This window comes from Carettochelys insculpta, chromosome 14 (assembly GCF_033958435.1).
Source record: "Carettochelys insculpta isolate YL-2023 chromosome 14, ASM3395843v1, whole genome shotgun sequence".
NCBI classification, from domain to species: Eukaryota; Metazoa; Chordata; order Testudines; family Carettochelyidae; genus Carettochelys; species Carettochelys insculpta.
Genome location: NC_134150.1, coordinates 17,256,278 through 17,270,527, shown reverse-complemented (window position 1 = coordinate 17,270,527; position 14,250 = coordinate 17,256,278).

Here is a 14,250-nt window from a genome sequence, read left to right as displayed (position 1 = left end):
AATTATAGAAGTAAGTTAATGGATTCATTTCAAAATCATATGACAAGTGAGGAGGATGCAAAATAAACAGTTCTTTCATAAATCAGATGAAATGTGTTTTAATCCAGCCTCTTATATTTTCAAACATCATGAAGTGCAGTGAGTTGAGCGTGAGTAGCATCATATCTGGATTTTAGTAATATCATTGCAAAGAGCCAAACTCACCTGAGCGGTGCCAATATGCTTTTATTAGTTTGCTGTTGAGCAGGAAGAGATGAGAGAATCTGAACAATTAATGCCAACAGGTATTTTTAACAAAACTCAGACCACCCATTTATGCCAAGGTCCAGAGAATCTGTAACCTTCATTGTCACGTTGAAAACCTCTTACCACTCAGGGTTTGTAGAACTATTTCTTGTTTAGAAGAGTAACTCAGAGTGAGCATGCGTAACAGAATCAGACCCTCAGTGAAGATGTGGTGATGTTTACAGTCCACTAGTAGAAAATCTGCAGTAAATATTCAGAAGCAAATACAACGACCAGGTTGAAAGAGTTTCTTTAACAAAGTACATAAAATACATGCCAGTAAATCAGGACAAGGGGCTGGTAATAGCAATAATCTCTCTACTGTTTATGACTGACTGAAACAGATATATATAACTGTATCAAGGAGTAGCCAGACAGGATTTTCTCTGAAGATTTAAAAAAAAAAATAAAGATTTTTTTTCTGCCTTCACTGAGTCATTGTGTAATGTGTATACGGTCATTTCTGAGCAACATTCAATCAATCAGTCTCAAAATACCAGTAGATCATTTACTGAAATTATTGACCTGCTTAAGGATCATAACTGTCCTTAAATTATGCAATCAAACTTGTTTCAAAACAGCTGCAAAGCAGGTTTTAAAAGATGGAAAGAAGCTGAAATGTAGGTTCTAGACCTGGGATGGGCAACCATGAATAGCAGGTGAGCCACATGAGCGGCCCTCCTTCGCCTCAATAGGCCGCAACAGCCTGCAACCCATTGGGGTTCAACCTGTAGCCCTGCGTAGGATGACCATCTTTCCATATGTGAAATCTGGGACACCTGGTAAAACTGCTTGGAGTTAAATGAGTTCAATGGCAATCCATTAAAACTATTCAGTGTAAACATTCAATATAACATTAAGCTGACTGAACACCCATTTAAATGATATACTGAATTATAACAACAAAACAGGTAAAAATTAAAAATATATACCTACAGTTAAGTGGTTATTGCACTATGAAAGTGCCTGCCTTATCCTCATCTTTCTGTTCTCCAGTGGGAGGGCTGGGAAGGAGGGAGGGAGGGAGAGTGAGCGAGCATGCGAGTGGTGCAGGAGCCAGAGCAAAGGGAATGTGGGGAAGGTCTGGGGTACCTGAATGAGCTGCTGGAAATCAGTGCTGGGTGTGTGTGCAGGAAGGCAAGAGTCAGGGATAAGGAGCAGGAATCAGGACAGGAGGTTGGGAGCAGGGAGGAGCCCTGGTGCAGTGTTCTGGAACAGTGTAAACCATTTGATTTGATATTTTTGCAGAATTATAAACAGAATGAAACCTGCTAGGCCAATTTAACACTCCCCCGCCATTTAAATTTCACTGGAGTCAGTGGACTTACAACAGATAAATTATGGTACCTGTTTGTTTCCTAGTTACTGCTTTTGAACCACCCTTTCCTCCTGTTGCTCTGCAGTCCTGGCCCAGCTAGTTTCCCCATTCTCCAGGGCAGGGCCAGATTAAGATAAGGGCTGCAGCCTAATGATTCAAATGCCCCATCCCAAATAAATGCTAAAACTTGATGGAAATCACCTATCCAGAAATCCAACTCTAACTGAAAATCAAACAAACAGGTTCTATGGTAAAGTTCTTCCAGTTTTTAATTTACCATGCATCAATTAGTAAGGTAACAGGATATTTTTTTAAAAAATGGATCAGTTTTCAGGTAGCTACAAAAGTCCAAAAGAATTATGTTGTAAAAAGCATTCTTCCCCTTCTAACCCATTAACACCTATGCAAAGTGGGGCAGCCAAGCCCCCTACCCCAACCCTCTTTCTCCCATCACCTCATCTTTTTTTCCACCTCCTCTCAAAGGGTGGGGGGCTGTGGCTCTGGCCTTTGAGGGAAGGCACAGGCAGAAAGAATGGAGCAGTGTGGGGGCTGCTTCCCAAAAGTGGGGGTTCTACCTGCCACGTCAGCCTGAACTACTTAAAAGACTCTGGGACTCCCAGAACCTTTTAAATTGTCTGGGGTCCTGGACACTTGCCCCCTTTGCACCCCCAACCACCTATGCCCTATTCCTTGTTCTCACTTGCTCTCCAACCCAGGGATGAATGTAACTTACACTGTCTAACTGGTACAAATCATTGTGTGTGTGCTGTTCTTACAATAGGAGTTACAAAAAGTACGGTTTAACGTTACTTACTAAGGACTGTCTCGTATTTACATGCATTGCACCTCTGGATTTTGTAACTGAATTTGAAAAAATGGCTCTTCTCGCTATGACGGTTGCAGATCCCTGGTCTCGGGCCTCCAAATTCAGTATACAGCTTCCTCTTCTCATGACTTAAAGGAAGGTTAGGGTTTGGTTGCCCCAGGACAAGGGGATGTGTCTGGAATGGGATTGCTTCTCAGAAAACCATACAAAACAAAGACAGAACCACCAAGCACGTGAAAGGGGCTGGCCGGGGTGCCCCCCACCCCAGGACTGCCCCAGCCCTGAGCCTGCCAACACCCCCCAGTCACTCTTTAGGGAGCATGTGGGGAACTCCCCTCCCCTGTCCCTCCCCTGATTCATATGGGAACATTGCTGTCTGTTTCCCTTTGCCAGGGAGGGTGGGGAACATGCACAGTTTGCTGCATTGCTCACTCTGGCTGGGGAGCACAGGGAGCAGACAAACCTGGACCTGCCCTAGCTAGGGCACGTGCACTCCTCTCCTTCCGTCTGTGTCTGCTGGAGCTGCAGCAACCATGGAGAGCTGCTTCTTACCTGACCCCAAGCTACTGTGGTAACAGAATGCTAGTCCTAGGCAGGCTAGAGGATAGTCCTCTCTTCCCAGGGCAGTTTGCATACTGAATCCTGCATCTCCAGCTGCACCCCACAGCAATGACTCAAATAAAGCACATACATTTTCATTTTATTTCCCAAAAAAACAAAAATAATTGAGATAAGAACCTGAGCAACAGGAAGGAAGCAGGGGGCGGGGAGGTTAAATCTTCTAGTCTTCTTATATAACTGCAATAATTTGCATGCTGAAAATGAACCCAAGTCAGTCCTTAGGGCCCACAAACCTTGTGCCCCACAGGCTCTCCCTCCTACAGATTGAGACAGCGCATGTGTGTGTGTGTCTGGAGGCACACAGAACATGACCTTGATTCCACAAACACGTGCACTTGTACCAACCCTTCACATATAGCGAGTCCCACTAGCTTCAACAGAACCTAGTGTGGATGTCAATGTCCGTGCCACTTATCTATCTGAAGGCTCAGAGTCTGCACTTGTACACTGGATCCTAGCTCTGTGGAGTGTCACCCCTTTGTATATCTGCCACTGAAACAACTTCCAGAACGAAAGACACTCCCCAACTTCCCTGAGCCAAACTGTATTTTCCAAGGAGTACCATCACCATTTCTAGGTTGTAGATGTTACGATGGTATTAAATAAAATACAACTTACATCAAAAACTGCAATATTCAAAAAGAGACTTTGCAAACAGCATTTTTGCCTGATATTTATTTAGCTGCACTCTCTCCTATTCTGGACATTCATTCACCCTTCTTTTTCCTCTGCAGAGAGTACTTGTCTCCATTTCTTGATTGCTAGGGCTCACTCTTCTGGTTTTGTGATAAATGTATTGAAATTATACTTGAACTGTTTTAAACTGATAGGCAAATTGGTAGCCACTCTGAAGTCTAGAAACGTCACTGTTCGAAGATAATTGAGAATGATCTACTATTATATAATTACACTGAAAGAAAATTTTAGAAAAACAGACAGATTTAGTTGTGCTATTCTCATTAACATTAATAGAAGTCATGTGGCTCAATCCACAGCACAGGATGCCAAAGTTATACCTCTCAATCCCCATGTACAAACATGACCTGTTCAGTGTAAAATATTATTTCAGCTAGTTTTGAAATTTGTAACTATACAGACCCCATCTCCATTAAAACTACAGTCACCTTCACAATTTGCTTTTCATAACATTTGCATATGGGTACCCCCAATGGAAGGGATCTCTTTTTAATGAGTAACATACACAAACCACTGCAGAGGTTGGCAAAAATGTCAAATCTGAGGCTTCTGCTCTCTCCCTGTTACTGAAAGTGTCATCATTAATGTCTCCAATGACCAATTCCTAGCCAAGGGTTTCTTCACTGTATGTATTCTCCTTGATCTGCCACTTACTTCAATATAATGGATCATCCCCTTTTCAGAGACTCTCCCCACTTCTTGGTCTTCCAACACAGAATACTATCATTCCATCAGCATTAGCTCTAGCTATGTCTCATCTTCCCATCTCCTCAGGGCTCTCATTTCAGTCTCCTTCTTCAATGCTAATTACTAAGGTGACATAGCCTCTCCCAAAGCTAAAACATAGCTACAGTACGTACACCAGTGAGGACCAACTCCGCCTCACCCCATCTGTCAAGCCTTACATCACTGACATCATTCTGGATGTTCCACCATTATCTTAACTCACTATGATAAAAGCCCAATTTCTTAGCCTCCATCCAAAACCATCTTCCTTACTGCACTACATATATTATCACTAGGGAGGTAGCCGTGTTAGTCTGTATTCCAATAAAACAAACCAGCAGTCATGTGGCACTTTAAAGACTAACAAAATAATTTATTAGGTGATGAGCTTTCGTGGGACAGACCCACTTCCTCAGATCTGGAGATATAACATTTCCAGTACAGAAGTGATGGTTTTATAATGCAGAGATCCAAAAAAACTGAAATAAAAACTGACAAATCAGATATATAGAACTGAAGGGAAGGCCAGACGAATACCCAGAAACCAACTACTTCAAGATAGGCCCAAGAAGATCGACAACAGAACACCAACCCTGCAGCACATCATCAACAACCTACAACATGTACTGGAACGTGATGCTACTCTCCGACAGGCCTTACAAGAGAAGCCTGTTCTCTCCTATAGACAACCACCTAACCTCAGGAAAATTCTCACGAGCAACCACCGGACATACAAAGACAGTTTCCCTACCTTTGATATTCGCAGTGATCTCAGGCAGGACACTTAGTATTTCGCACTCCTCACCCCTCCCCTACAGTTCTATGTATCTGATTTGTCAGTTTTTATTTGAATTGTTTTGGATCTGTGTATTATAAAACCATCAGTTTTGTACTGGAAACATTTTATCTCCAGATCTGAGGAAGTGGGACTACCCTATAAAAAACTCATCACCTAACAAATTATTTGGTTAGTCTTTAAAGTGCTGCATGACTTCTGGTTTGTTTTACCTCATCACTGTTATTAAAGCCACTAATCTCCTTGCCATGTAAGCCTGCAACTTTAATGTTCACTTCTCCTCCCTTCTGTCCTTCAGCCCATTTCCAAGACCTGTCACTTCTTCCACTATATTTAAATATCTGACCCATTCGCTCTGTAAATTACGGAAAACCAGTCGACAATATGATAATCTCTTACCTCAAGACCTGAAACCTCCTTCTGTCTCCCTATTTCACCAAATAATAGCAGCTAAGATCACCATCTGCCATTCAACCAGTTTGCTCCTCTCAAGTCGCTACACTGGGCCTTACACCTTTAAATCAAACATACGCGAGTTTTTTTATTCACATATAACCACATCCTGCTCTAATCCTGCCTACACCTGCTTCTAAGCACTCATTTCGACCTGCACCCCAGACTGCAGCCTGAGCACCACTCCTCTCTCCTTAACATCGTCTTTATCTCTTCCACTTGACCTTTCTATTACCATGTTGTCCCCTCCATTTTGAGCAGCTTTCTCGTCATCCTCACTCTCCCTCAAATCCCTCCTTGGTGTTTACTTCTTTCACTTACCCTTCAAAAGCTGATCTCTTCTCACAGTTCCTGATCCTCTGTCATTTGTGTGGAATCTGCCTAAACTACATTAGGAGCTCTTCACTGAAAGAGCTTTATCTTCCTCTGTAATTGTAAAGTGGCATACACAACTAATGTACCATATAAACAACAGCAGCTTTTCAGCATCTTCAACATATCTGGGGTTGCCAAAAAAAAATAAAAATAAAAAAATACCGGCCACATAAAACTTGAACATGTGTAACACTTAACTTGAAAACAACCTATTACAGATTGATCTGTTAAAACAAAGAGTGATCTGCTAGTAGAGTCCTACCGAAGCCAAAGGAGAGTGAGTGTCAAGTTCCTTGTTTGATCAAGGCCAGGGTACATCACTTTATCAATAGGTCTCACCAAGGACTCCGCGAGGTGGACCACTCCTGTTCCAACTCCTTTCAGCCCCATTTTCTCTGTGAAGACTGCTGACTAAATCAATTACAGTAGTCCCTCGTTATGCGAGGGTTCTGTTCCCATGCACCCTCACAGAACTTGAATCTCACATAAGTTGGGGTTGGCTTTTTTCCCCATGGAACATATGTTCTGCAGCCGGGGTAAGCAGCAGGAGCACCTGGAGCTCGGCGAGAAGCAGTTGGGAAGGGTTAAACCTGGTGGTGCATTGGGGCCATGGGAGGAGGGCAGGGGTTGCAGCCTGGGGTGGGTAAGGGCTGCAAGGGGACGTGGGGGGGTGGAGTTGAGCTGGGGCTGTGTGGCCCTGTAGGGGGTTGAGCCGAAGCTGAGGGTGCACAGCCCTGCAGGGGGTGAGCTGGAACTGGGCATGGGGGTCTGAACCAGAGCTGCATGGGATGAGAGGGTTTGAACTGGGGCTGCGGAAGGCCAGGGGATTTGAACCGAGGCCACAGGGGAGTGGGATTTTGAGTTGCGCTTAACTGGCATTAGTGTGAGTTAAGCGCAACTCAAAATCGCGCATTTCAAAGGGATTACTCTAGTGCTAGATTTCATCATGTGGATTCTCATCCAAATAGACTGAGAGCACTAGCTCATTCTACACAGGCTACTGAATAACCTGAAGATGCCTTATCTTCAGTCACTACCAACCTGACTCCCATTTAAAGTGGCACAAAGACTGCTTGGTGATGTTTGGTAAGAAAAAGGAAATACAGGTTGAACCTCTCTCATCCAGCACCCTTGGGACTTGACTCGTACTGGATGAGAGAATTTGCTGGATGATGGGAGATTAATGTTTTCTAGCACATTACTAACACTTCCACTGCTTACTGGCCGCTTGATAGGCAGTTAAGAGTAAATTACAGCTAAATAACAACACAGAACACTGAGAACCAGGACTGGTGGCTGTAAACAAACTTTACGGGAGCATGGGAAACTTGGCCACACTCATGCAAAGTGGTCTTCTGGCTAACTAAAATCATGCCGGATTACGGAGTTTGCCAGAGGAAAGAGTTTCGGATTAGAGAGGTCCAACCTGTAGTTGCCAAACTGCCATTTGAAGAATATCAACCACACATATGTGGTACCAAGCCACCATTCAGCTCCAATGATCTGAATGAACATTTTATAGAAAACGCAATGGCAGCAACATTGGTACTTACCTCATTCTGGTAACAGAGTAAATGGTAATTGAAGAATGGGAAACACTGTCTAAAATTTTTCATGCACATGCAGTCGAGTGGTTTGCACGCTAGCATCATGCCATTGCTGGTCTAGTCAAAATTTTCAAAGGCGATTAGTGATAGTGGGTTGGGGTGCCCAACCTGAGATACCTCAAAGGAATGTTTCAGAGCAGTAGCTGTGTTAGTCTGTTTCAGCAAAAATAACAAGGAATCTGATGGCACCATAAAGACTAACAAATTTATGAGGGCATAAGCTTTTGAGAGATACAGCTGACTTGGTTAGATGCTACAAGTGAAAGAAAGCCAGGATACAGAGATGGGCATTAACATCATTGCGAATTAAAATCAGGGTGGATGTAGCTGACCTCCAAAAGTGGTGAGAAGGTGGGAAGGGGAAATTACTTACTGCAGTGAGAGAACCATTCCATGTGTCTATTCACACCCATTCTGAGTACGATCACCAAAAGCTGGAGCTCAGCCCCCTTCTGACTGTTCGAGAACTCAGGACCACCGGGTTTTTTTGAAAATCAGATCTTGGGGCTAGGCACAATAAGTTACCATCACTGAAATTACAGAGATAAAAGCAGGGAAAATCTATTTTCCAAATTAGTTTACTTTGTGCATTTGCCAGCATTTCACTCTGTGTCCCCTCTCCTTGTTGAGGCCTTCCAGACAGCACAGAAAAAGGTCCCCAAAGACTGGAAAACATGACTGTAAAAGCACAACAATTATCAGAAGTGGCCAGAGTACTTTAAACTACTTTAAAACTCTTGATATTTGCTTATATTTGGTTTCTGTCCATCCTGGCGCAGAACATCCTTCCCTGGCCTAATATTTGAAGGCTTCATCTTCACACGGTCACTTCTCCACCCATCCTTCTAGTCCCTGCTCCAGTGGACGTGCAGCAACGCAGCCCTGTCGGCCAGCTGGCACGTGAGAGTTTCACTCAGCCCATGCAACTAACCGCAGCCAGCTAGAGGAGGGCCACTGGCCGCAGGGCTAAGGTTGCCCAGCTGAAAGGGGCCAGGGTGAACTAAGGGCACCCCAGCTTGGGCCTGTGCGGTCTGTAGCAACCGCAGCAGCGTGCAGCGCCTGGAGCTAACGGGGCTGGGGACGCACCCGCCACTTTCCGCAGCAGCGGGACCCGTGCGACGGTCCCAGCCGGCTCCCGTCGCGCCCCACAGCTGCCGCTTTGCTCTGCGCTGGCCTAGGAGCGCCGGGACGCAGCAGCAGGGGGCGGATTGCACCAGGCAGCGGGGGGCACGGGGCGGCGCGCCGGGCGCGGCTTACCGGGCGCGTAGAGCTGTGCCAGCGGGCGGGCCAGCTGCCGCGGTGATCCTGCTCGGCCCCGCAGCGGCGCTGGACCCGCCGCTCGCTGAGCAGCGCCGCCGCAGTCGCCATGGTCCCTGCCCCGGCGGGAGCGGGACTGCAGGCGGCCGCCAGGGCAAAGCGGCCGCCCGGCCGCCAGGGGGGGCCCGCACCCCTCCCCCGCCTTGGGCTGTGCAGAGCGCTGGGCCCTGCCGACGCCCGCCTCCCCGCTGGGCGGGTGCGAGGAGCGCGCAGGGCCCCATCTGTAGGCGAGATGCCCAACCCCCTCCCCGGCAGGAGCCGCGCCCCAGACACCCGCTCCCCGCAGCCTGCCTGGTCCCGGCCCCAGTGCTGGGCTCCGGGCCTGGGTTACCCGGATCTCTGCCCTAACCCAGGGGCGGCCAGGCCGGCGCCCGGGGTCAGTACTGGCCGCAGCCCTTGGTTGTGGAACTCCGCCCGGAGCCGCTCTGCGGTGGGGGGACCAGGGGTGCGGGTCGCGGCGGGGAGGGGATGAGGGACAGTAGAGGGCAGCTTGCAAGGGCCTTGTTATTTGGGTTCCCCAGCCCGGCCCCTCAGAGTCAGGGCACCATATTCTGTAGCGCCCTGTCACGCTCGGCCTGGTCTTGGGATGGGGAGATGAAACCCGTTAGCTGCTCACCTCTGGGTGTGCTCGGCTTTGGGAGTGATTATAAACTGTTCAAGTACTGCACCTCTGTCTTCTGGCGAGAGACACAGGGCTAGTGCTGTGATACCCCACAGCTGCTGAGTTAATGCAGGAGATCAAACAGTTACCTTTCTCCATGCCAAAGCCTGAAAATTCACACTTTTTTCTCCTTTGTTTGCTATGATTAATGAGGTTTAGGTACCTAGACCAAAATCGGTGATCCTAATACTTAACGTGGGCATTGATCTTTCAACCGCTAGCTACTGTACAAATGTGAAGTAATGAATTTTAGCATTTCAGTGCTCTATAGAAAGTGGCCTTCATCCTTTCCCATACAGGTCATTCAGAAAAGCTGCAAGTTTCAAGTTTAACATAACAAGCCTTGAGATTCAACTCTACTTAGGAATCTTGTTATCTTTCAAGCTGTAGTGTAGCTTTGTAGTAATGGTTCATTGCTGCTTCTCCACTAGGCCAGCTTATTTCCATTCTTCCTTCTGCAGCCACCACCTTCTTTTGGTCCATCTGTGCCACGTCTTGTCTGCCAACAATTTGACAGTGGATGGGATAGTTATTTAATTTGTGATGCACCCTGCTCCCCATAAGGTCCCCATTAGAAGTAATGGTAATTCACCTGGACTCAATAGTCATCTTCTCAGATCACCTGCAGCTGAACAATAATAGGAGCAAATTGGTTTGAACTTGACCTTTTGAAAGAAATTAAGTGTAGTGCTATCCAGTATCAAGGGATTACATTTTATAATCTATTGTATTGTGTAGGATATTTCCATAAGGAAAATCAGCTGAGGATGACCTTTTAAACCAAGTCATCCTCAGCTCTCTTACTGTACCTTTACACATTAAGTTTTCTTTTTATTACTTTGCCCTTGCATTGTAGATTTCATCCTCCTTTTCTCTACATAGTATTTCACATATTTTAGTACTTCTTAGCCTACATTTAAAACATCTTAACCACAGCTCTTGTTTCTATGCTACTAAATTAAGCTCACATACATTACATTCCCTTTTTTTTCCTCCCCTCCTGTTCATAGACAGTAATACATCACAGATGATAAAATATTTTCAGATTCATTGTGATTTCTTTTAGTCTTCTGGAAAAATCAGCACTCCGTCCTACAGACAAGGAATTATGAGGTTTAGTCATTTGATGCCCACAGGAATCAATGGCCATTTTGGGGGTTAAATTGTGTGTAAATCAGGGGCCTAATTATCCTGTCAAGTTCACATGCACTGCTTCTGTTGCCTTCAGTGGCAATTGCACCTATGCAACAAACAGAATAATCAGGCCCCTGAAAATTTAAGCTGATGTCTCCAAGCGCAGTTACTGTATTTTTAACTCGTTCACTGTGAGATGCTTCTGTGGCCACAGAGCAACAGCAGAAGTGTTCATTGGCACTCAGAAAGGATTTCCTCCTAGTTGGTGCTTGCTGTTTGAAATGGATCTACAGCAGTGTGTAACCTGCATTGCCTGTATTTAAAACATAAACTTAGATATAAGGCAAGTATTTCAGTTACCATGACATCGAGCAAGAAAAATAAACATTATTCTCCATAGAAAATGAAATGCATAGTGATAACATTTTAGCAAGTCTAATGACAGAACTCTGAGCCATTATAACGGAGACAAATAAAAAGATGGCTATTGGTAGACTGAAATTTAAATATTTTCTTTTTCATATTTTGCACACAAAAGGAGTGAGAGAAAAAAATTAATCTGTCTTCATTCTGAGCAAATGACAGACATGGACCAATATTTTTTTACTGTAATCTCATTTTTCTCAGAAACTGCTTTTTGTGCCTAAAATACACAAATTCTGAAATGGGGCTGGAAGAGAAACTCTCTAGATATGTCCTACAAATCAGGTTATTGCTTGAAATACAGGAACAAAGAATCCAGATCCAGAATACACAGCTATTGTTTTGACCAGTATAATATGTATTGTTGTGGTTCTCTGGAAAGATAATGCTAGTTTAAATGTTTCACACCTGATATTCTAAAATACTTTAAACCCCAGTCATTCAGACTGGCTTTATTGAGCCACATGCAGGGATATGTAACAATATATAATGATATAATAACTAGAGCTTTGGCAGGCAGCCTGTGGCCCATGGGTCACATGCGTCCCACTGGTGCTCCATGTGTGGCATTTCAGCTGGAGTGGGGGAAGGAAGTGGAAGAAGCAGGGATGGAATGTGAATCAGGTGATTCACATCCTCCAAAAGTGGTGGGAGGGAGGGGGAGAAGCAAGGAAGTGCAGAGCTCCAATTCCCAGGTGTACAAGAGATGCATAGGAGAGGTAGGGTGGCAGGTGGATCTCCACCCAGTATTGGTGGTTGCCCATCACTGAACTAGAGCCCTGCACAGATACAAAATTTGTATACACATCTGATCCTCAAATTTGGCCCATGGCTCTAAAGTAGATAGCTGCAGATCTAGATATAAAATTAGTCTAGATATAAAATCAGGATCCAAATACCTCCATGATCTGCAGACCTGGTCTTCAGATAGCTGCATCTGTGGATATAAAGTGATTATCTGCAGATTTGCAGGGCTCTAAACATATTTTTTCTTAAAAACCTAAAGTAGACCACATTTGTGATTTAAAATTGCATAAATACATGATTCGATTCTAAAAATAAAACCTATAAACCAATCATCAAAGTGAACTCGTATAATGATAGAAATCAGCTATTTCATAGGTATACCCTAAAGCAAACTACGCAGTCCAGAATCAAAGGCTCTTATGTTGAGCTAAAGTAATTGATTTTCAACTAAAGAGATTCTAATTCTAGTCCTAGCTCCAGTATTTGTTTGTAACAGATGTTATATAGCTTCCAGTGACAATTCACTATGGCTGCATCTGCACTAGCAAGTTCTTTCGGAAAATCAATCCCTTTTCTGAAAGAATATGGAGCATCCATGTACAAAATACATTCTTTCGAGCCGAAATCAAAAGAATGTGTGGCTCTTCTTCCAGAAGCCCTCTTCCACTCTCAGATCAGGAAGAACACCTCCTTTCGAAAGACACTCCATGGGCCCTTCTTTTTTTTTTTTTTTTGGAAGAGCAGTCCTCATGTTGCCAAATTTTTTGATCCCTGGTCCATTCTTTCAAAAGAGTAGGAGCTCTGTGGGTGCTCTTTATTGAAAGAGCGAATCAATCTTTCAATCTGCTTTTTTGTGTGTGGATGCACTCTTTCGAAATATATTCCAGAAAATCATCTTTCCAAAGATTGTTGTACTGTAGACACAGCCAAGAAGTCCTGCCGTTAGCTGGATATAGGGGATAAATTAAATGTCCTAGGTCCCAATTCAGGAAAGTGCTAAACAAGTGCATCTTTATTCAGGACAGCATTTAAGCCCCAGTTCAGCAAGCTATTTAAGCATGTGCCTAACCTTAAACACAGCATCTTGTGAATATGAGCCTCAAGTATGTGCTTCACTTTAAACATATGTGCAAGGCCCATTGTTAGTAATTAACCATGTACGTAAGTGCTCTCCTGAATAAAGATGCTTTCCTGAGTTGAGGACTCACTTCCAGCCCAAAACAATTCTATGATTTTTCACACCCTGCTCTCTTGTAACATTACATTAAGCAGGGCTGCCCAAGCATCTTTGGTCTCATTCTTAAAAGCCTCCCCTGGGCAGACAAGAATCAGAAATGTTATTTTTAATGAGTACCTCCTTCCTGACCCAAATTCTGCCCAGTTCAACAAAGTAAAATAGATTCAGCCCCACAAAAGCTAATTTTAATTATTTATTTTGTAGAGTTGTCCATCTTAGAGCTGAATTAGTGAAACATGTCTTTGAGCCAGGAGTCTGGGCTGTCATGTTGATGTTCTCATTGGGGAAATGATTCTGTAAACACCCATACTTGATTCACATGCATGGTCTCTTGGTTGCCTAGAGTAATGCCCATCTGTTCGGATGGCATCATGCCCACCCACGTTGCCCCAGAGAAAACATGCTGGGAAATGATTGGTTTAGGTAAGTGTTTCTCAAACTGGGTCAGTGTCAACCTCTTTTGGGAAGGCCCAAGAGAAAAATTAAACAAAGAAATTTTATTTTATTTATTTTCAATGGATTATTTTCGTTTAAGAAATATGCAAAAACATCACAATTTATTGAATTATTAAATACTTAATGCTCAGTACATGATTATACTAATTGCTAGGTAAATATTGCCCAAGAAAAAGAAAAAAATGAATAAGCAACTATCTCCCTATTCTTTAACTAGCTTTCACACCTGCCCCAACTCCCCACCCACCCACTCACTCAAGGGAAGGTTTTCTCAGTTCCTCTTGCAAAAGCCTTTACATGAAGGAAGGGCTGAATATTTTGCCCATATTAGAGGAAGCATGGTGTGCAGTTTGAGAAATCCCACTTTACATTATCATTCTCCATAGCACTGCAAGCACCAGTCCATCTATAGAAAAGGAATCAGTCTGAGATGAAGCCCTGTCACCAGCTGACAAACAAATCACTTTTGTTGATACCTAGTAGTATGTGCCCAAAGCAATAGATTATAGGAGCAGGTAATTTCATGTTCCTAAATTATGATTCAGACACAAGCAAGTGCCACTGCACAACAT